We start from the raw sequence: 20,991 nt of genomic DNA on the forward strand, positions 1-20,991 counted from the left end.
CAGATCTCGTCATAATAATATTAGGCCAAGGCACAAATAAGACTCTGTGCTGAGTCCACGCAGTATTTAAAGGGTAGTTGCAACAACAGAAATGAGATAAGCAGTGTCTCTAAATGTGTGGGGCTCGTTTTAGAACTTTTGTGGAAATGTCAGTGATTTGATGGGGAGTCTGTGTCTTCCGACTGCAGGGAGCGCCGTGAACACCATCTGGGCTACTCCGGTCCTGTCCTTAGGCACAAGCAGAGTAGAATTACTCCCAGCTGTGAGGGACACCGCACAACCCCCTAGGACCGCTCAGGTCTGCAAACACAGACCCAAGGGAAGCAGCTAGGCAGGGAGTGCTCTCAGTACCTTTTGATGCAGGTGGCAAGATGGCTCACAGGCTCACCGGGCTGGCTGGTGCTGTTAGTGGTGTTATCTGGCCCGGAACACGGCGTCAGTCTCCAAACCCCTCGGCTGGATCAGGAAAGCAAAGTCCAGTCCATTGAGATCGGGTGCACTGTTGGTGGATGGCTGCTCTTAAGGGGGCTTTCGTTGTGCGGCGTTGAAAGAGGATGGCCGCGGCTACAGAGGTACTTGATGTTTAGTGCCGGCCGATGGAGTCGCAATTGTCGAAAATGGGGTGTTGAAACAGTGTGCAGAGGCCCCAGGGAAGAATTCCCTGCGCCCACTCTCAGCCAGCACGTTCTCTCGAGGCGGAATGCTGATGGAGTCAACAGTACAGGGGGAAGCTGCCACCAAGCTGGGTGCAAGGTCTTTGCTGTCCCAACAAGCAGGTGATGAGCAGGGGCAAGCTACCAAGTCCTTGGAGTCACTCTGGAGAGAGTCTTAGGTTTCCCTTTGCAGGCAGCAGGGCAGCGCAACAAGGCAGGGCAGCAGTTCCCGAGAACAGTAAGGCACAGCAAAGTGGCAATTCTTCTGGCGCAGCAGCCTTTACTCCAGCAGAGTTTCTTCTTAGTCCAGTAGTGTACTGTCTTAGTGGGTCAAGAGGCCCAGTACTTATACTAGGAAGTGCATTTGATGTGGGAGAGGACTACAAAGGATTTCTGTAACATGCACAGGTCCCCCTTTCAGTTCAGCCTCAGCACCAGACTATCAGTGGGAGGTAATCAGCCCCTTTGTGTGGGCTCTGGTCACTACCCTTTGACATTTAAGTGTGAGCCCTTCCCAACCTCCTCTCCTGGAAGACCCATGAGTATGCAGATGAATGCAGATGTGACTGAGTATCCTGTGTTGTGGGTGTCTGAAGGGAATGCACAAGCGTAACTGTCACCTAACTCCAGCCAGCCGTGTATTGGAGATAGGCTGTAGGCACACAGGGCAGAGAGTGCAGAGAAATATCCACTTTCTAAAAGTGACATTTCTAAAATAGTAATAATAAACCAGACTTTATCAGTAAAGAGTTACCATGTTTAGGGGAGAAGCACAGCTACTTTATCACTGGCTAGCATTGGTAAAGTGCTCAGAGTCCTAAGGCCAACAAAAAGATACTGCAACAAAACAGGAGTTGTAGAGGCAAAAAGTCTGGGCTAAGACCACCCTAAGGATGTCAGGTCTAACACGTGTCCCCCTCCAGCAGAAAGTGGGGAGAGCTAACCAACCTTTAGAGAAGAACCTGGATAGAACGTCAACATTGGCGTGGTCTACCCCAGGTCTGTGTTCCGCTCTGAAGTCCATACCCTGTAGGGAAATGGACCACCTCAACAGTTTCAGATTTTCACCCCTCACTTGCATCAGCCACTCGAGGGGCCTGTGGTCAGTATGAATCAGGAAGTGAGTGCCAAACCGGTATGTCCTCAACTTCTTCAGGGCCCAAACCACAGGAAAAGCTTATTTTTCTATAACACTCCACCTCTGTTCCTGGGGGAGTAACCTCCTAGAGATGAAGGCTACAGGTTGATCCAGGCCTTCTTCATTGAGCTGTGACATTGCTGCCCCTACGACATGCTCTGAGGCATCAGTTTGTATAATGAATTCTTTGGAGAAGTCTGGGGCCCTGAGGACAGGAGCTGTGCACATGGCTTGGTTCAGAGACTCAAATGCTTTTTGGCATGCCTCTGTCCAAATCACATTCCTGGGCTGCTTCTTAGAAGTTAGCTCAGTCCAGGGGGGCAATAATGGTGCCATACCCTTGACAAACCTCCTATAGTACCCAGTGAGGCCCAAGAAGGCTCTGACCTCAGTCTGAGTTTTGGTGGGCTTCCAGGCCATGATTGTCTCAATCTTGGCCTGGATGGGCTGCACTTACCCCGACCCACCAGGTGTCCCAAGTACACCACTGACTCCTTCCCTATCTGGCAATTACTGGCCTTGATAGTCAGGCCGCCTGTTGCAGGGCATGAAGCACTTCCCTGAAGTGGTAGAGGTGGTCCTCCCAGCTGCTACTAAAGAAATGCTATGTCATCCAGGTAAGGAGCCGAGAAGGCCTCCAACCCAGCGGGTACCTGGTTCACCAGCCTCTGATAGGTGTCAGGAGCATTTTTTAGACCAAAGGGCATCACCCTGAATTGGTAGTGGCCCTCTGGGGTGGCAAAGGCTGACCTCCTTGGTTCCGTCAGTTAGGGTGATCTGCCAGTACCTCGAGGTGAGATCAGAAGTACTTAAGTACTTGGCAACCCCTAATCTGTCAATCAGCTCATCAGCCCCGGGGATGGGATGAGCTTCAGTTTTGGTTACAGAGTTTAGCCCTCTGTAATCCACACAGAACCTTAGTTCAGGCAGGTGTGGTGCCTGGTGGGGCAGCTTTTGGTACCAGAAATACAAAGCTGGGCCAAGGGCTACCAGAGGGTTCTGTCACCCCCAAATCCAGCATCTTAGCTACCTCACTCTTGATGCTGGTACTCTGAAAACCTGTAAGACTTGTGCTTGAAAGGGAGATTGTCTCCTGTGTCCACATCATGGGTGCACAGGTGGGTAATCCCAGGAGTGAGAGAAAAGAGAGGAGAACTATTCCAGTACTTGGTGGCAGTCGCTCCGCTGTTCAGGAGTCAAGGTGGGGGAAAGGATCACTCCTTCCACAGACCCACCTTTCTCCTTGGAAGAAAAGAGGTCAGGTAGGGGTTTACTCTCTTCCTCATAAGCTCCTTCAGTCACCAGCAACATGATGACCTCAGATCTCTCAAAGTCGGGTTTGAGGCGATTGATATGAAGCACCCAATGGGGTTGCCTAAGGGTCTTAAGGTCCACCACATAGGTGACCTTACTCTTCTTAACAACCATCTCAAAGGGTCCGGTCCAGCGATCCTGGAGGGCCCCGGGCTACACAGGTTCCATTACCCACACTTTCTGCCCAGGCTCGAGTTCCACAGTGGTAGAGTCATTGTTGTACTACTCATTCATTAAAGCCTGGCTGGCTTCTAAGTTGTCATAAGCTTGCTTCCCCAACTTATCAATTTGGCTATGGAAGGCCAGCATGTAGTTCACTATATCCTGGGGGACCTTCTTTGGAGCTTGCTTCCAACCCTTGTTCACCGAACTAAGAGGTCACCTGACAGAGTACCCATACAGAAGCTCGAGGGGGTTTAAGCCCACTTTCTTCTGTGGTACCTCCCTGTAGGCAAACAACAAACAAGGCAAGAGGATATCCCACATTGTCTTCAGGTGCTCAGGCCGACTTCTGATCATGACTTTGAGGATCTTGTTGAATTTCTCAACAAGCCCGTTGGTTAGGGGTTGTAAGGGGTGGAGAACTTGTAAGTTACTTCGCACTCTTTCCACATGGACTGCGTGTAAGCAGACATGAAGTTGGTGCCCCTGTCAGACACCACTTCTTTGGGGAAACCACCCTGGTGAAAATATCCATAAGTTCCCTTGCCACTACAGGTGCAGTGGTGGTCCTCAGAGGTATGGCCTCTGGGTACCCTGTGGCATGATCCTCCAGAAACAGGATGAACCGGTGACCAGAAGTGGTCTGGGGATCCAAAGGCCCAACAATTTTGATGCCCACTCTTTCAAAGGGGGTGCTAACAACTAGCAGTGGTTCCAAGGGAGCCTTCAGCTTTTGCCCTGTCTTCCCAGTGGCCTGGCAGGTCACACAGGTCCTACAGAACGTGTCTGAAGAGGTCCTCATCTTGGGACAATAAAGGTGGTGACAAGCCTTGCAAAGGTTTCATCTTGGCCCAGGTATCTTGCCAGGCTATCTCATGAGCCAGCTCCAGTAGGAAAGTCCTGTAGCATAGCGGGACCACCAGGGCTCTTGTTGTCCCATGCACAGGAGCTTTAAGCTCACTATACAGGAGGCCGTCCTCCCAATAAATGTGATAGTTCCCAGAGACATCACCTGCTGCCTGGGCTTCGGTCTGTCTCCTCATGCCTTCAAGGGTTGGACAATCCCTCTTTGCCCGATAGAACTCCTCTTTGGTGGGTCCTTCTTTCACTTGCCAGTCTGCAGGTGTAGTCAGGTCGCCTAGCGAAACAGTGCCCTTCCAAGCAGACTAAAGGGTGGCCTCATTGGATGCCCCAACCATCTCACTAGGGGTACACTCCGGGGCTGGTTCCCACCCTCACTCCTTCTCACCTTTTTTGCAGCTGGCTGGGCCATTTGTTCCATGCTCCAGCCCTTATTGACTCCCCTCCAGGGCAGCCTTGGATCTTGTGGTGGCATAGAGCCAGTCGGGTACGCTGACATCTCCACATGAGCCTTGTGTTCCTCCTCCTTCCTAACAAGCAGTCCACAGGCATGGCAGGGCTTACAGCAACTCTCAAATGACCTGGAACCCCTCCCCAATCAAATGGAACCAGGGTCACTGGATAATGACCCTCTCTGTTGTCAGCCACCACAACTTGGTGAAATGCACTGGGAATCACCTGCTCTGGGGACACCAGTTGACTCTTTACCATAGTCGTACTGGCACATGTGTCTCTCAGAGCCTCAACACCTTGTGCATTGATGGTTACCCATTGCATATTCTTGGTAGTATTTGATGGCACATGGATCTGAGGAACCATCTCCTGGTCACCCAGGGACACTAAGGTAACCCCACTAACCCTCCTCCCCCCCCATTAACTGGGACAAACCCATCCCGAGCACCATGCCAGCCACCCCTGAGTTCTTACCTCCAGTGAGAGGGTGTGCTCCTTTAGGACACTTGGGACTCCCCACGCAGTGTCCGTACTCGCTACACTCATAGCACTTTCTGGGCTGCTGACTTTTGACAGGGTAGTTTAGTTTCTGATGGCCAGATTGGGAATGCAAAGAAGACCCTTTCTCTTGTGAGTTGTTTTGGGGGCCTTTAAATAACTACTTCTTTTTATCTCCCCCCTCTTTCCTCTGGTGGGAACCCTGACCACCCTTTTGGGAGTTTCCCCCAGATAGCTTTGTGGACACTCTGGTGCTGACCCAGATGTCTGCCTCCTCAGCAAGAGTCCTGGGATCAGTCAGCATGCTATCCACCAGGTATTGGTACAGCTTTGTAAAACAACTATCAAGCACGTGCTCCTTTGTTTTGTATAGCCCATCAAAATCATTCACATTTCTGCCCTTTACCTAGCCCTTCAGTTCCTGACCAGCATAGTGTAGGAAATCTACCCAGGCTTATGTGTTGAGTTTGTCACTGGCACCTTTCAGGTGTCGGACCAAACTTCTTGACTAGGATGGCTTGCATAACATGATAGTTGATCTGGTCCTCCACTTCTAAAGTAAGAAGGGTGTCTCTTCCCACCATGGGCATGTACCGCCAGAGACTACCTCCCCAAAACTCCTCTGTAACCCTGTACACTCTTAGAGTCACTTCATAGGTTGCCAGCCACTTATCCACGTCATCTCCCACACTTAAACTGGGCACCACATCTTTTGAGGTGTGGATTTTAGACTTACTTGAAGACACTGCAGGTATGCTGCCACCATTTCCATTGCTGGACCTTACTTCCAGGGTTCTTATGTCCTGCTCTCTCACACTGTGCTCGTGGGCCAACTTCTTCTCCTCAAGAGCCGGTTTTCTCTCCTTGCAGGCCTGCTCCAATCTGGCAAAACTCCAGACTGAGTTTTCTATCCTTCCTCCTGTCTGCCAGCTCCTCTGGTGACATGTTTCTTTAACAGACACTGTTCCCTGGTCTAGAAACCACTCTTGCTTCTGGAAAACTGTTGGCCTTTCCCCCAGGCGATTCCAGTTCTCCATGGGAATCCAGGCTCAGGTCATCCTCCTCCAGAATTTCCTGCTCCTCCTCTGGGATGTCTTCCCCTGCAACCTTAGCCTCCACCCAGGCTCTCAAAGCTTTCTGTAGTTCCACCTTCCTGGAGAAACCCCTTGTAGACACTTGAAATTCCTTTCAGAAGTCTTTCCATTGTAGGACTCCAACCTGGTCAGCTCAAAGTCAACTACTGCAGGTGCAGCTTCTCCAGAGCATGACATAATTTAGCAGAAAAAATCCAAAAAGGCCATATAGGCAGACTTGAAAAATCAAAAATGACAATTGGTACAGGGCAGGCAAACATTTTGCCAGTCAAGAGAATTTGTTTAAGTATAGAGGTGTAGTGCACACTGAATCACTATGTGGTATTAAACAAACACAAGTCCTATCCTCAACTCTGATCATCAGTGTTAGAAATGGGTTTTCTGGTTGGCTAGGGTCTACACCTACCCCACCACTGTAATCAGGGCAGGAAAGTTACATGCTAAAGATAACCAGTGCTCACCCTCTGGTAGCTCGGCACAGAGTAGGCAGGCTTATTGTCAGAGGCAATGTGTAAAGTATTTGTGCAAAACACGCACAGCAACACCGTGAAACACCACATAGAAAATATAAGACAAAATGATAAAGAACCAATAAATAGTTTAGGAGTAAGGAATTAAAATAGATCTGATCAGAATAATATAATAGTGCTGAGTCCACGCAGCATTTAAAGGGTAGTTGCACCGAGAGAAACAAGTTAAGCAGTGCCTCTAAATATGTGGGGCTCATTTTGGAGCTTTTACGGAAATGTTGGGGAATTGATGGGTAGTCTGTGTCTGCCGACTGCGAGGAGTATCGTGAACACTATCAGAACTACTCCGGTCGCGTTCTTGGGCATAAGCAGCGTAGAATTACCACTGGCTGTGAGGGATGCTGCACAACCCTCTAGGACCGCTCAGGTCCACAAACAAAGGCCCTGGGGAAGCAGCAATGTAGGGAGAGCTTGCAGTACCTTTGGATGCAGGTGACAAGATGGCTCACTGGCTCACCGGGCCGGCCAGTGCTGTCAGTGGTGTTCTCTGGTCCTGGAACACGGTATTGGTCTCCAGCCCCTCTGCTGGATTGGGGAAAGCAGAGTCCGGACCGCCGAATTCAGGCGCACATGTAGGGGGGGGGGGGGCACGCTGAAGGGGGCTTTCATGGTGCAGCATTGAAAGAGGACCGCCATGGCTAGGGAGGTATTCAGTGATTTGTGCTAGCCGATGGAGTCATGCTTGTCGAAAATGGGGCATTGAAACAGTGTAAAGAGGCACCAGGGAAGAATTCCCCACACTTAGCAGCGCCCACACTCACCCAGTACATTCTCATGAGACTGAATGTTGATGGAGTGAACGGGATGGGGGCACGCTGCCACCAAGTCGTGTACAAGGTCTTGACTGTCCCAACAAACAGGTGATGAGCAGGGGCAAGCTAGCAAGTCCTTGGAGTCACTCTGGAGAGAGTCTTAGGTTTCCTTTTGCAGGGCAGAGGTCAGCAGGCAGCACAACAAGTCAGGGCAGTAGTTTCTTGGAACAGTCAGGCACAGCAATGTGGCAATTCTTCTGGCGCAGCAGCCTTTACTCCAGCAGTTTTTCTTCTTAGTCCAGTAGTGTACTGTCTTAGTGGGTCAAGAGGCCCAGTACTTGTACTAGAAAGTGTATTTGATGTGGGAGAGGACTACAAAGGATTTCTGTGAATTGCACAGTGCCCACTTTCAGCTCAGCCTCGGCGCCACACTATCAGTGGGGGTAATCAGCCCCTTTGTGCTCTGGTCACTACCCTTTGAATGTTAGTGTTAGCCCTCCCCAACTTTCTCCCCAGGAAGACCCATCAGTATGCAGATTAATGTATCCTGTGTTGGGGGTGTCTGAAGGGAATGCTCAAGTGTATCGGTCACCTAACCTCAGCCAGACGTGTACTGGAGATAGGCTGTAGGCAAACAGGGCAGAGAGTGCAGAGAAATGTCCTGTATCTAAAAGTGGCATTTCTAAAATAGTAATAATAAATCTGACTTTACCAGTCAAGAGGATTTATTATTACCATTCCAATGGTACTAAACATGATCCAGTTACTCTTCTCGGATCAGGAATTACAGGTTAAAAATGTTATAAAGAATTCCTGATGCTGGCCTATGAGAGGGGCAAGCCTCACAGTAATGAAAAATGACTTTAGGACATTTTCATTACTATGACATAAAAGACTTAAAGGTACATGTCCTGCATTTTGCTTACATGGCATCCTGCCCTATGGGCTACCAGGGCCTACCTTAGGGGTGACTTATATGTAAGAAAGGGGGAGTTCTGGGCTTGGCAAGAGTTTTTAAATGAAAAGTTGGGGTGGCACAGAGTGCCTGCAGTGGCAGGCCTGAGACATGTTTACAGAGCTACTTAAGTGGGTGGCACAAGCAGTGCTGCAGGCCCTCTGTTAGCATTTAATGTACAGGCCCTGGGTATATGATATACCACTTTACAAAGGGCTTACTGATCAATTAAATATGCCAATTGTGGATACACCAGTGTTACCATGTTTAGGGGAGAAGCACATGCACTTTATCGCTGGTTAGCAGTGGTAAAGTGCTCAAAGTCCTAAGTCCAGCAAAAAGATACAGCAAAAAAACAGGAGATAAAAAGGCAAAAAGTCTTGGTTAAGACCACCCTAAGGATGTCAGGTCTAATACACATCCTATGCAGGATCCAAAGATCTGTTGACCTATTTGAGCATTGATTCCTACAATGGAGGAGAAGGCTCTAGCACTCGTAAGTTACGCCCCTGCTCCTCACCTCATAACACTTCCGATAATTTCACTGCTAGAAGTGCTTGCCAGCAGGTGTAAACTCAGGTTTCCTGCAACATTAGTGTCACATCCTAAGTGTCCACATTTTCACAAAGTGCGGCCCAGCTAAAATTTCTCTTCAAGGTATCTGCCCATTTGCAATTAATTAGGGTTGGTCCACTGATAGGCACATCCTACCCTCGTCACCACTTTGAAAAAACACCGCACCATTTCAGAGTTTCTTCCTGTTTACTTACCCAGTACAGATGTGCGACAAACCCTGGCAGATCCCAGACAACCCTCAAAGCATCCTTTAACTCAGTTTAACATTCCAGGTGTTTCCCAGCTATATACATTGCTAGGACACCCCAGATTCTGCCAGCATTTTAATAAACTATTCCAATATACAACACCTTCATGTGTGTAACCAGAGAGTCACAAAATTGAATGAAATGTCCATTGAAAGGACACACTCCAAAATTCAGCTGGTAATGTCTTTATATTACCTCTCAAAAATGTTTGTCACTATGAAGCCTTAAGTGACATTTATTAAAGCTTATACTAGCTCCCAAGCAAACTTTACATATACTGGTTAAATAGTTGCAAACAGAACACAGAAGGTATGCACCTTAACAAGAATTAGCAGCACAAATTGGGCTGTCTATCCTGCCATGTAGAGGTTAGCTTGTTTCGTTCAATGTTCAATGATTTACGTTCAGTCCTGTAATCAACCTTGAAGATATAACTTTCATAAATACAAAGAGGCACACAAGGTACGATTAGTAATTGTCACAATTATTCATGTTGAATAACACATTGCACTTTTACATTGTTGTTCAACTAGTTCAGTTGATATGCACCAGAATGCACTGCTGATATCAGTAGTTTAGATGGCACAGTGATTCTGTTCTATGTGAATTTATTCTTAAATTTGGTGACTAGATTTTCAAAACTTAAAACCATGACAGGGGGTAGGCATAGAACAAAGACTAAGGCCCTCATTACAACCTTGGCGGGCGGCGGAGGCCGCCTGCCAAGGTTGAACCGCCAAGCGCCCGCATTTCAACATTTCCACTGGGCCGGGGGGGGGGAACAGAATTTCCGCCCGCCGGCCCAGCGGGGATGTCGGCCTTAACATTGCAGCCAGCTCCTAATGGAGCTGGCGGTGTTGTGGCCGTGCGAGGGGTGCAGCTGCACCTGTTGCGCTTTTCACTGTCTGCTGTGCAGTCAGTGAAAAGAAAGGTGGGGCTGTGCCTGTGGGCCCCTGCACTGCCCATGCCAAGCGCATGGGCAGTGCAGGGGCCCCCAGGGGACCAGCGAGTCCCCTTCCCGCAAGCCTTTCCATGGCGGTCTCTACCGCCATGGACAGGCTGGCGGGAAGGGGAATCATAATCCCCAGGGCAGCGCTGCAAGCAGCGTTGCCCTGGCGGATTATAACTGCCGGAACAACGATGGCGGAAACTGCCGGAACAACGATGGCGGAAACCGCCGGTCCCGGCGGTGTGACGCCGCGGTCAAAATATGGCGAATTGCACTGCCAGCCTGTTGGCAGTACGATCACCAATTAAACCCTGGCGGTCTTTGACAGCTAGGGTTGTAATGAGGGCCTAAATGTTGGCCCGGCTAATGACTAGAAAGACTACTCTGCTCATGGGACTGAACAATAAGACATTTATGTAAAATAGACTAAATAAAATCTGGATTTTAGAGGCTGTGCCCTTTGTTTCTTTTCAGTAAGCTTTTTCTAGCCCAAGGAACACATTACAGAGATCTTCATTCGACTCAAGAGTAGCTCATCCTGTCTGGTATTCTTTGCATTCTAGGACATGTAGTCTTTCATTTCTAAAGATAAAAACAAAACTACAAGTACCAGAAAGTAAAATATAAACCGGGATAGCCGTCAGTATGATAAATGCGGGGAAAAGGAGTTAGGGAGATGCACGTAGAGCCATAAAAATAAATATTTGAATTTCTGACAGTGTCGAAGTAACAAGACAACATGCGGGGTCCGTATTTTGAAAATGTAACATAGCATACAAAGTGTGCCAACCTCTGTGACATGGCAAACTAATATCCAGCATAAGATTGTTTCAGTTTAAAAAAAACCTCCTCTTCGCACATGCTCTGATGAAACTGAGAGGAAGACTTATGAGCTGGGTTTTAGCTAGTGGTCTCCTGAGAGTATGATTTGCATCCTACTGTGCTGCATGAATGAAACTACAGGATAGCAGGCAAGTCTTCAAAACAATTCATTTCTGTCCCTGCTGTGATGTAAATAGTTGAAATGTAATCGCTGACTAGATTTTAACAATTTATTGTGCATGCTTCCCCATCCATGGACATTATTTAGGGGTCGTAGCTGCTCTTGCGACCCCTGGTACTGTATTTGTGACCCCTGCCCTCAGAAGTGGCAAAATCAATGCCAGGAACACAGGAGCAACTTGCCCTTCAGTACACCAGTTGGGCACCAATCAGTTTTTTATAACACTAATAGTGAATGCCAGTATATTCACTATTAGTGTAACAAAATATGGAGTACAATTCGGTAGAATATAACCCTCCCTGGCAACCGAGGTAAGTAAAAAAAATATGCTTTGAAAAATGTGTGCTTGTGTGTAGGTGACAGTAGGTTTATGTGTGTGAGAGAGAGAGAGAGAGAGAGAGAGTGTCTGTATGTATGATTGTGTGTGTATGAGTAAGCATGTGTGAGTGAGTGAATGTAAAGCTCAAATTGTGTGTTATGTCACTCCTGCTACCCCTGATCTTTTGGTGAATTGACGTTCATGCACCCATCCCTCCCTCAAAAAAACCAGAAATGAATTTTAAATTGAGAACAGTATCAGGCTAAGGGACAGAACAGAGGAAACCTGGGCGGTATGGGCAAATCTGGGACGTCTGGTCAGCCTAAGCTTAAGTATTTTAAACGATTTGCATAACGAGACATAATCCAGTTCTCCCATTGTAGTCTCTTGTCCTTTACAGCGAATCTCGTTCTTTCATATTCCATAACTTAACACATAGGCGGTCATTCCAACCGTGGCGGGCGGCGGTCGCCGCCCGCCATGCGGTTACCGCCGAATGACCGCACTGCGGTCAAGAGACCGTGGCGGCCATTCTGGCTTTCCCGCTGGGCTGGCGGGCGCCCCCCAAAAGGCCGCCCGCCGGCCCAGCGGGAAACCCCCTGCAACAATGAAGCCGGCTCCGAATGGAGCCGGCGGAGTTGTAGGGGTGCGCCGGGTGCAGTGGCACCCGTCGCGATTTTCACTGTCTGCATAGCAGACAGTGAAAATCTTTGTGGGGCCCTGTTAGGGGGCCCCACGACACCCGTTCCCGCCATCCTGTTCCTGGCGGTAAAAACCACCAGAAACAGGGTGGCGGGAAGGGGGTCGGAATCCCCATGGAGGATTCCCTGGGCCAGGGGAAAACCGTCGGGAAACCGCTGGTTCCCCTTTTCTGACCGCGGCTTTACCGCTGCGGTCAGAATAGCCCAGGAAGCACTGCCAGCCTGTTGGCGGTGCTTCCGCTGCCCTCCGCCCTGGCGGTCATGGACCGCCAGGGTCGGAATGACCCCCATAATGTCTCACCTTAAGTGCCTGCCTACTAGATGGCCATTACTTTACTCTGGCCCCTATGTCCAAGTTGTAATCCTTTATATGCAGACTGCATGCCCTTCTGAGGCAAGCGCCAGCTAAAACTCCAAATGATGACATAGGGAAAATACCAGACACGCCTGCTCCTGAAGAACTAACCCTGCCTGGTCTAATATTGGTAAATGCTTCCCCCCTCAAGTTATTGATAATCTCCAGTTTCACATACTACTTTAAGATGTTTTCACTACACAGTTACTTAACTCTTCAGGCCCAAATATAACCTTCTCCATGGTTCCTTGGTGTTACTACAGCAGATTATACAAGATTTTACTGTCTGTTCCACAGCTTTCACTTTATGGGATACACAGCCCAAATCCGGCAGAAAGTTTGAGACCTGAAATTATATTCCTCTGAAGGATCAATGTGTGAAAATGTCAGTTTCTCATAATGGCAAGGTCAGTAGAGTATTGATTTCTTCCTAAAACCACTTGACTCACAAATAAATGCTTGTTTACAAAGCACGAAAAATATGATTAATTTGATTGAGGGTAATAACTGTTGTACCTGAGTGTTTGTTAACCTTTGATGTCAAGAGTCTCTGTGCGAACATCTCCTTAGAATAAGCACTCACTGTTTCACACTTTTACCTGGACACACGATCGAGACCTGTCCGATCTCCACAGCTTAGTTCGGAGTGTGTACTCCTGCCTTTTACAAATTAAGTTTTTCAAAAGTGAAAGGGGCTATGGTGGGTGCTTCATTTGCCCTGCATAGCCAACATTTTCGTATGAATGATCAAAATAAAGAGAAGGTACTTGTGTAACCTTCATCTCGAATGAAAGCAATGATTTTCTACTTGATTCCTATTGGATGCCTGAACAACTGCAACTTTTTATAACATAAGTTTATAATTTAATTCAATCAAGTTCTTAGATTTAGAGATCAAAGGGAATGTTCTTCTTACCTCTGTTAACTGACAGGCTTAAATGTGTTGCTTTTGTGTACTTGCCAATACCCACAAGGTCTGATAGATAATTCTCCCTTGAGGCTACTACATTGGGATAGGAGAACTTGCACAAAAAGGAAAAGTAATGTAAGAAATGTGTTTTGCTATATAATAGAGTGAACTAATATGGATACCCAAAGAAACAGGTTAGATGTTCATGCATGAGAGCATTGATTGTGGACTGTGACTCCCACATCGAAAACATAAGGAAACGAGTTAGAGCTATTAGCTTTGTAAATTCCTACCTGGACTTTTCTTGACACATAAATTGAAAATGAAAAAATAGTTGACATAAACGAGCTGATTCAAAGCGCCACGGCCACCATGAGCATGATAGCGAAGGAGAGACACAAAAGGAAAAATAAGTTTACTGGCAGTCCAACGTATTGGCAAATGTGCAATAATCCATGTAACAGGGTCGATGGCCAGGGCTGTAACAAACCTGCCCCAAGGAGGGACAAACGTAAAGCATTTACCAGTGATAACAAAGGAATTTTGAGAGGCATTCCCATGAACGAGTGATAGTGATGGGCATTTGGAGGGCGTGCTTAAAAGCCCACAGATAGATGACAACAGGCCAGAGTGCTTGCGAGCTCGACCTAAAAAGGAAATATTTGTCACATCATTTGGACATTCAAGCCATGACATCAGTAACAGCAACTGTCGCAGCCCATACTCTGGTACATTCAGAATTGACAGGGTTTTTTTTCAGACAGCATTAACCTTATGCAGTCTTGAAAATGAAACCTCGTTACTGGACTGGATTGAACCTCATTACTCTGATCGTCCATAAGGAAATCCATAGTTCGCAGAGTTCAAACTCATTTTTATGTTCTGGAAATGCATGTACTAACGATACAGTAGTTGAGGCCTGCTAATCAAGCCTTGGGGGGGGGGGGAGGGACATGATTATATATATTTCATAATGTTTAATGTAAGGTTCCAATACGATTTATCACATAAACTCTTGTGACAATAAGCCAGCCAATGCGTATTTCGCCCCTTTATGGCTTGCAGGCCTGGGGCTTTGTCAAGGCTAGGCCTGTGTACCTATAACATTCAAAGAATAATGGATGAGGATTAGGAAATCGGACATTGTTTCAAAAGGTTCTGCGAGTTAGTTTAATCCTCAAAAGGCAATACAAGTGATGATGTCTGCTGTGAAGGCTCAAGCTGGTCGAGTTTGAACATTTTCTACAGTGGTGGTATCAAGGGAAGGAGATGCTACCATCTGAGCATTTTGGGAATGATGAGATAGCACAAGAAAATGTATTTTTGCATCTTGGTGATAAGGGAGTTAAGTTTGACTAAAGAATACAAGGCAAAAGGTGGTTTATAAGGTGCAACTGGTGGCAGTGGAAGGTTGAAGGGGAGTTGTGGTATGCCAATGCAGGTAAGGGATTATGTGCTGTGTTAGAGTTAATTTGCCTCCACTACGGTTGAGGAATTATGTATTGAGTAGTTTCCATGTATGCGGGTTTTATTTTATTGTTAAAGGGTGAGATGCGCTGTATGTTTATATATGGAATGTTACAGCAGGTCTGGAATGCATAGAATATAGGCTGCCTGTGGAATGTTGATGCTGAATGTATGTTTGGCGGTTAGATGCTGACTACTGGCTAATGTATTTGATGTGCTTCCTGTACCTCCATATGTTGGTAATAAATAGTACTTACTTGAACCCAATCTTTGGAGTTTCTTTGCCTTGCCACACAAGCAAGCCCATTTGATTTGTTGTTTTCAGGTCTAGACATTTTCTTTGGGTCGTAAAGATTCCCTGTCTTATTAGGGCCTATAATGTGTTTAGAAAAGACTTGCAATGGAATTGCGAGAGTTTTAAACAAAAGGTGTCAAGTCTAAGTGAGTTATAATAAAAAGTGAAAAATGGAATGCTTGAATTAATCTTATACTGGTAATTACTTGGACTGCATCACAGTCCATCTTTATTTTGCACACCATGCTATCTCAGTTTGGACCCAGCCTGAACTGCCAGGCCAGGTCCTCCTTAAACCAGAACAGCATCAACCCCAGCACTGTTTCGCCCTTATTAGTTTAATCAGTCTGGTATAGCTTGCTTCCAGTTGTACAATGTGCAAAGGACCTATGCCTGGGCATACCCATCCCATTTATGGTGTCCCATTGTAGTACACAAAAGGTTATAGATGAACTGCTTGAATTATTCTCAAACACTGATATTTACTCACATCTCAGTCCATCATTATTTTACACACTATGTCACCTCAGTTTAGACTCAACCAGTCTAAATGAGTGTCAGTCCAGAGCTGTGAGAACAAGATTCAGATGCACATTGTTAACACAAATAATGTTCCCCATTCAAATTGCACATCTTCAAAACCAGCTGCATCACTTACAAAGTTATCATGACATGCACCCTTTCTTATTTTGCAGACAAGCTCACCATCTCAGGTGGATCTCATCACACTTGCAGCCAGGGCACCATGAGACGTCAGACTAAGAAGTGTCAAGAGAAAAAAAAAAAAAGACACATAGGTTCTGACCAACATCACCCATATCCATCAGGACGGCCCCAACGCTGCATGATTTTAAGAAAGGGTGGAAGAATCACCACAGTTTGAAAAGTTTATGAGTATTGGACCAAAAACTATCAAGGTGTGATGTCAAGTTCTTGTGACATAAAAATGCTTAGCCACTCTGATCTTTTTAATTAAAAAACAACTAGAAGAATAGAGGAGTGGGACAAATGAATACAGGTCTTTGTTTTGACAAGTGGTTAGAGTCTCTAAATAAAAGTGTGTTTAGAAGTTCAGACATGGGACAAGGATGGCAGTTCTAAAGACTGTATCCCATACAAAGAGAAGAGCAATTGCATATGTGCCCTAATGCATATGAAAATAAGAATATAATTTAATTGAAACTCCCAGAGGACCACCAACCATATGAAAGAGACACCTTCACCGGCAGCTTCTTGGGAAGTACATAACATAGTACTATTGCAGTACTCTTTTATGTACTCTTCCATGCCTTTTTTAATTTGCCCAAACAAATATATGATGAGAATAGTGAGGGAATGCTCATAAACAAATAGAAAAGACTGTGCCCTCTTTGTACTGTTATTAATAAGGGAGGACCTGGCTTGGCAGTTCGGGCTGGACTATTCCCATGGAGAGGAGGGTCAAGACTGATTTGCATACGGCTGGGTCCAAACTGGGGCGGCGAACAAAATAACGACAGATTAAACCCAGTTCTGTGACTGGGGTGAGTGTTGAAATAGTTTCAACACTCCGTCCATCATTTTATTTTGTGATGTTACTTATAAAGAGTTTGACATTTTGGGACAGATAACAAAGACATGTAGGAGTACATAAAAGAGTTCTCCTAGATTATTATCTGTCTGTATGTATTAATGCTTTTCTGAATCAGCCTCAAAGGAGCCTAAGAGTCACCCAAGCAGAATATAAGAACACAAGTAGCAGCTCTGGGTACAGCTCTCATAAGGGATGTCTATTCAAAAAGAGGGCTTGCGTGAAAGATTTTTAAGACGTGGCATCTATCAATCAAACATATATTTTAGAACGCACTACTCCCCCATAGGGTCTGAAGGCACTGAGGGGTATGTCGTCAAAGATCAGTTGAAGAGCCAGGTCTTGAGGTCCTTCCTGAACTGAGGCAGTGATGGCGACTGTCTGAGGTGAGGAGGTAAGGTGTTCCAAACTTTTGCTTCCAGGTATGTGAAAATTCTTCCTCCAGCCAAGGGCTTCTTTATGTAGGGTACGTTAGCGAGTGACTGCTGGAATAAGTGGGTACTAGTTGATGCAGTTGTTGAGGTACCTGAGTCCGCTGTTGTAGAGAGCTCTGTAGGCGAGTGGGAGGAGTTTGAAGTTGATCCTCTTCTCGGCTGTGAGCCAGTGGAAGTTTTTCAGGTTTTCTATGGTATGTTCCCGGCGGGGGATGTTTAAGGCGAGTCTGGTGGGGGCGTTCTGAATTTGTTTCAGCTTGCTCAGGTTCTTCTTGGAGGTTCTGGCGTAGAGGTTGTTGTCGTAGTCAAGTCTCTCCATGATTAGGGCATGTGTCAAGTTTTTTTGGTGGTCGGTTTGTATCCATCTGAAGATCTTCTGTAGGAGTCGGAGGGTGTGGAAGTAGGTAGAGGTGACGGAGTTGACCTGTCTAGTCATGGTGATTGTTGAGTCGCGGATAACGCTGTGGTCTATGGGGTCCCAGGCTGAGGAGGAAGGTCCAAGGATGAGGATCTCAGTTTTGTGTGAGTTCAGCTTAAGCTAGCTCTCCCTCACCCAGGTAGTGACTGCTTCAATCCCGTCCCTGAAGTTCTTCTTGGCTGGTGAGGGGTTCTCGGTCAGGGGATGATCAGCTGGGTGTCATCAGCACTATGTAAAGGCTATTACCTTTTTTAAAATTAATATCATGGCCACTACCCGTCTGAAAAAAACTTGCATGAAGGCTTTGTAGAGGTCGTATGAAATGGGCTTATAGAAATAATTGGCCACTAGAAGAGGGGATCAAAAGGCAGTTCTTAAGCATCTGTCAAACCTATATCCTACAAAAACTGAAGTGATGCCTTGGATCAAAAATGTAATGTCATTGGTTTTGATAGGGAATATTTAAAGTCATGTTGCTTTTATTTGCAAAGTTCTTGGTTATCAAACTGATCCTGATGAAGGACCTATATCACAATCCACAGTACGACTTGCCGAATGGAGGAACAATGTTGGACAGGCCTACAATGCAATCCGGCAGTGCCCAAGAGGCTGGTCTGGCAGGTCATTGTGTGGCCTGTTTGTTTATCTGTTTGTGTGCCTGTTTTATAGTGTGGTGGGTCGGTTTTGTTGTTAATTTCACTAATGTTACCACAGAAACTGCCTGCAACAATCACAAATACCTGCAGTCTCTGGCACCCTGCAAAACACCTATACAGTGTGTCTTCACAGGTGAAAACTGCCTCAATTTGCAAATGCAGGACTGATTCGCTAATGAAGGCTACTTTTAGTTTGCTACTCTGGCCTATTTTCTGTCCCTTTCCGACCCAGCACTGACTACCGACACACCACATAGTCACTTGTTCACATTTTGCAGTTAGATGTTTTTGACAAATTCATACACAAATATGAATAGCATACATATCAGAAACACCTACCCTTAAGATAAAAGACTACCTGTTTTGGGTAAACTAGGCTGGCTCCTGAATGTAACACAGAAGGGCATTCACCAAAGGTAAGGACCTTGGTGCCTTTTCTCTTGGCAGTAGCATTACAGAAAGTGCTGGATTCCAATGAATTGTGTAGACCTGATGGTTATGTAATTTTCTATAGCAATAAGGAACAAATGCTCCAGCTTTGACAGACACTTTTGAGGATGTGGGTAGGAAACTCAGTAGTTTCTAAGATAACCTCTCTAGAGGAAGTCCTTCGGAGTGGTGAGGGGTAATTGAATTTCTTGTGCTTCCATGCCAGTGCAGGTTGGCTATGGTTAAGAAAGGGTATAACCCTGGGATAACTCAAGGTAATTGTAGGAAATCTACCTTTTCTTCATAAGCACCCCAGATTTATAGCCTCTTGCTGGGCCCTATGTTATATCTCTGTGCAATTTACCCCTGCTAACCCGTTTTAAACTGCCTGTGCTTCCCCCCTTTAAACATGTTTCAATTTGCACATTCCTGATTGGCCTATAAGTCCCTAGTATATGGTACAAAGTGTACACTAGGTCTGGAAGTTAAATGCCATCAGTGGATTACAATCAATCAAATATTTGTACAGCGCGGCTTATCACCCGTGAAGTCTCAAGGCGCTGTTGTGGGCGTGCTGATCATTTGAAGAGCCAGGTCTTGAGATCCTTCCTGAACAGCTTCAGTGAGGGTGGCTGTCTGAGGTTGAGTGGGAGCGTGTTCCAGGTCCAAGCTGCGAGGTATGAGAAAGATCTGCCTCCAGCTGTGCTCTTCCTGATTCTGGGTATGGTGGCAAGGGTGAGTTGAGAGGATCGGAGCTGTCTGCGGGGTGTAGAAAGTCAGGCGGTGGTTGAGGTAGGGCAGTCTGATGTTGTGCAATGCCTTGTAGGTGTGTGTCAGAGGCTTGAAGGTGATGCGTTTGTTCACAGGGAGCCAGTGGAGGTCTCTGATGTGGGCAGAGATGTGGCTGTGGCGAGGGTTGTCCAGGGTGAGTCTGGCTGCTGCATTCTGGATTCTCTGTAGTCTTGCTTGTAGCTTCTTTGTGATGCCTGTGTAGAGTGCGTTGCCGTAGTCCAGTTTGCTGCTGACAAGTGTGTGGGAGACCGTCTCGGGGGGGATCCACTTGAAGATCTTCTGAAGGAGACAGAGTGTGTGGAAGCATGACGATGAGTCTGTGTTGACTTGATGGGACATGGACAGCGTTGAGTCCAGGATGATGCCCAGGTTATGTGCAACGTTGGTGGGGGCATTATCTAGGGCGGTTGGCCACCAGGAGTCGTCCTAGGCAGAGGTGGTGGAGCCCAGTACAAGGATCTCTGTCTTGTCCGAGTTGAGTTTGAGGCATCTGGCTTTCATCTAGGCGGCAACTGCTCTCATTCTGTTGTGAAAATTGCTCTTGGCTGTTGATAGGTCATCAGTCGGGGAGAGGATCAGTTGAGTATCATCGGCGTAGGAGACAATGTTTAGGACATGCTGTCTGATGCTTTTAGCAAGCGGAGCCATGTAGATGTTGAAGAGGGTCAGTCTTAGTGAGGAGCCCTGGGGTACTCCGCAGCAGGTTTCTTTGGGTGCCAAGGTGAACTATAGGAGTCTGACACTCTGGGATTCGATGGAGCAGTTTATAGTCCGGCATAGCTTGGGGGTGATGGTGGTGCTGGCCAGGTTGAAGATGTGATGTGGGCATGGGTCCGAGGGTGCCCCTGAATGGATGGAGCTCATGAGCATCCGGTGTCTTCTGTGGAGGTAGGGGTCCAGTGGCTCAGAGTTGGCTGCAACGTGAGGCATGATGAGGTGCTTGTGGGCAGTGGGTTCTCAAATCTTTCGTATATGTCCAGAAAAGGTAGCAAGTTTATCACAAAGGTCTTGAGGGGGGGGGGGGATGTCTGAGATGTCCGTTCCGGCGTTCATTAATTTCTTGACTATGGTGAAAAGATCCTTGCTGTTGTGTGCGTTGGTGCTGATGTGTTCTGAATGGCAGCCTTCTTGGAGGCTCTGATGCGATGATGATGTGTGGTGACTGCATTTTTGTAGGCTGTGCAGTCTGCAGTTGTTTTGCTGTTTCTCTATTTTCGTTCCAGTCATTTGCAGGTGCGTTTTGACTCTTGAAGATCTGTTGTGAACCAGCAGGGTTTCTTACAGTGCTGGTTTCCAGTGGGTTTTCTGAATGGGGCTAGGGTGTTTTCACTGTCTGTGATCCAGCGGTAAAGGTTGCATGCCTAGTCGTTAGTGTTCATGGCATCCAGTGGGGGGGGGGCAAGGGAATGTGTGTGTCAGCGAGCTGGGCTTTGGTGACCTTGCTCCATTTTCTGCCAGG

This window comes from Pleurodeles waltl, chromosome 6 (genome assembly GCF_031143425.1).
Source record: "Pleurodeles waltl isolate 20211129_DDA chromosome 6, aPleWal1.hap1.20221129, whole genome shotgun sequence".
Classification (NCBI taxonomy): Eukaryota; Metazoa; Chordata; class Amphibia; order Caudata; family Salamandridae; genus Pleurodeles; species Pleurodeles waltl.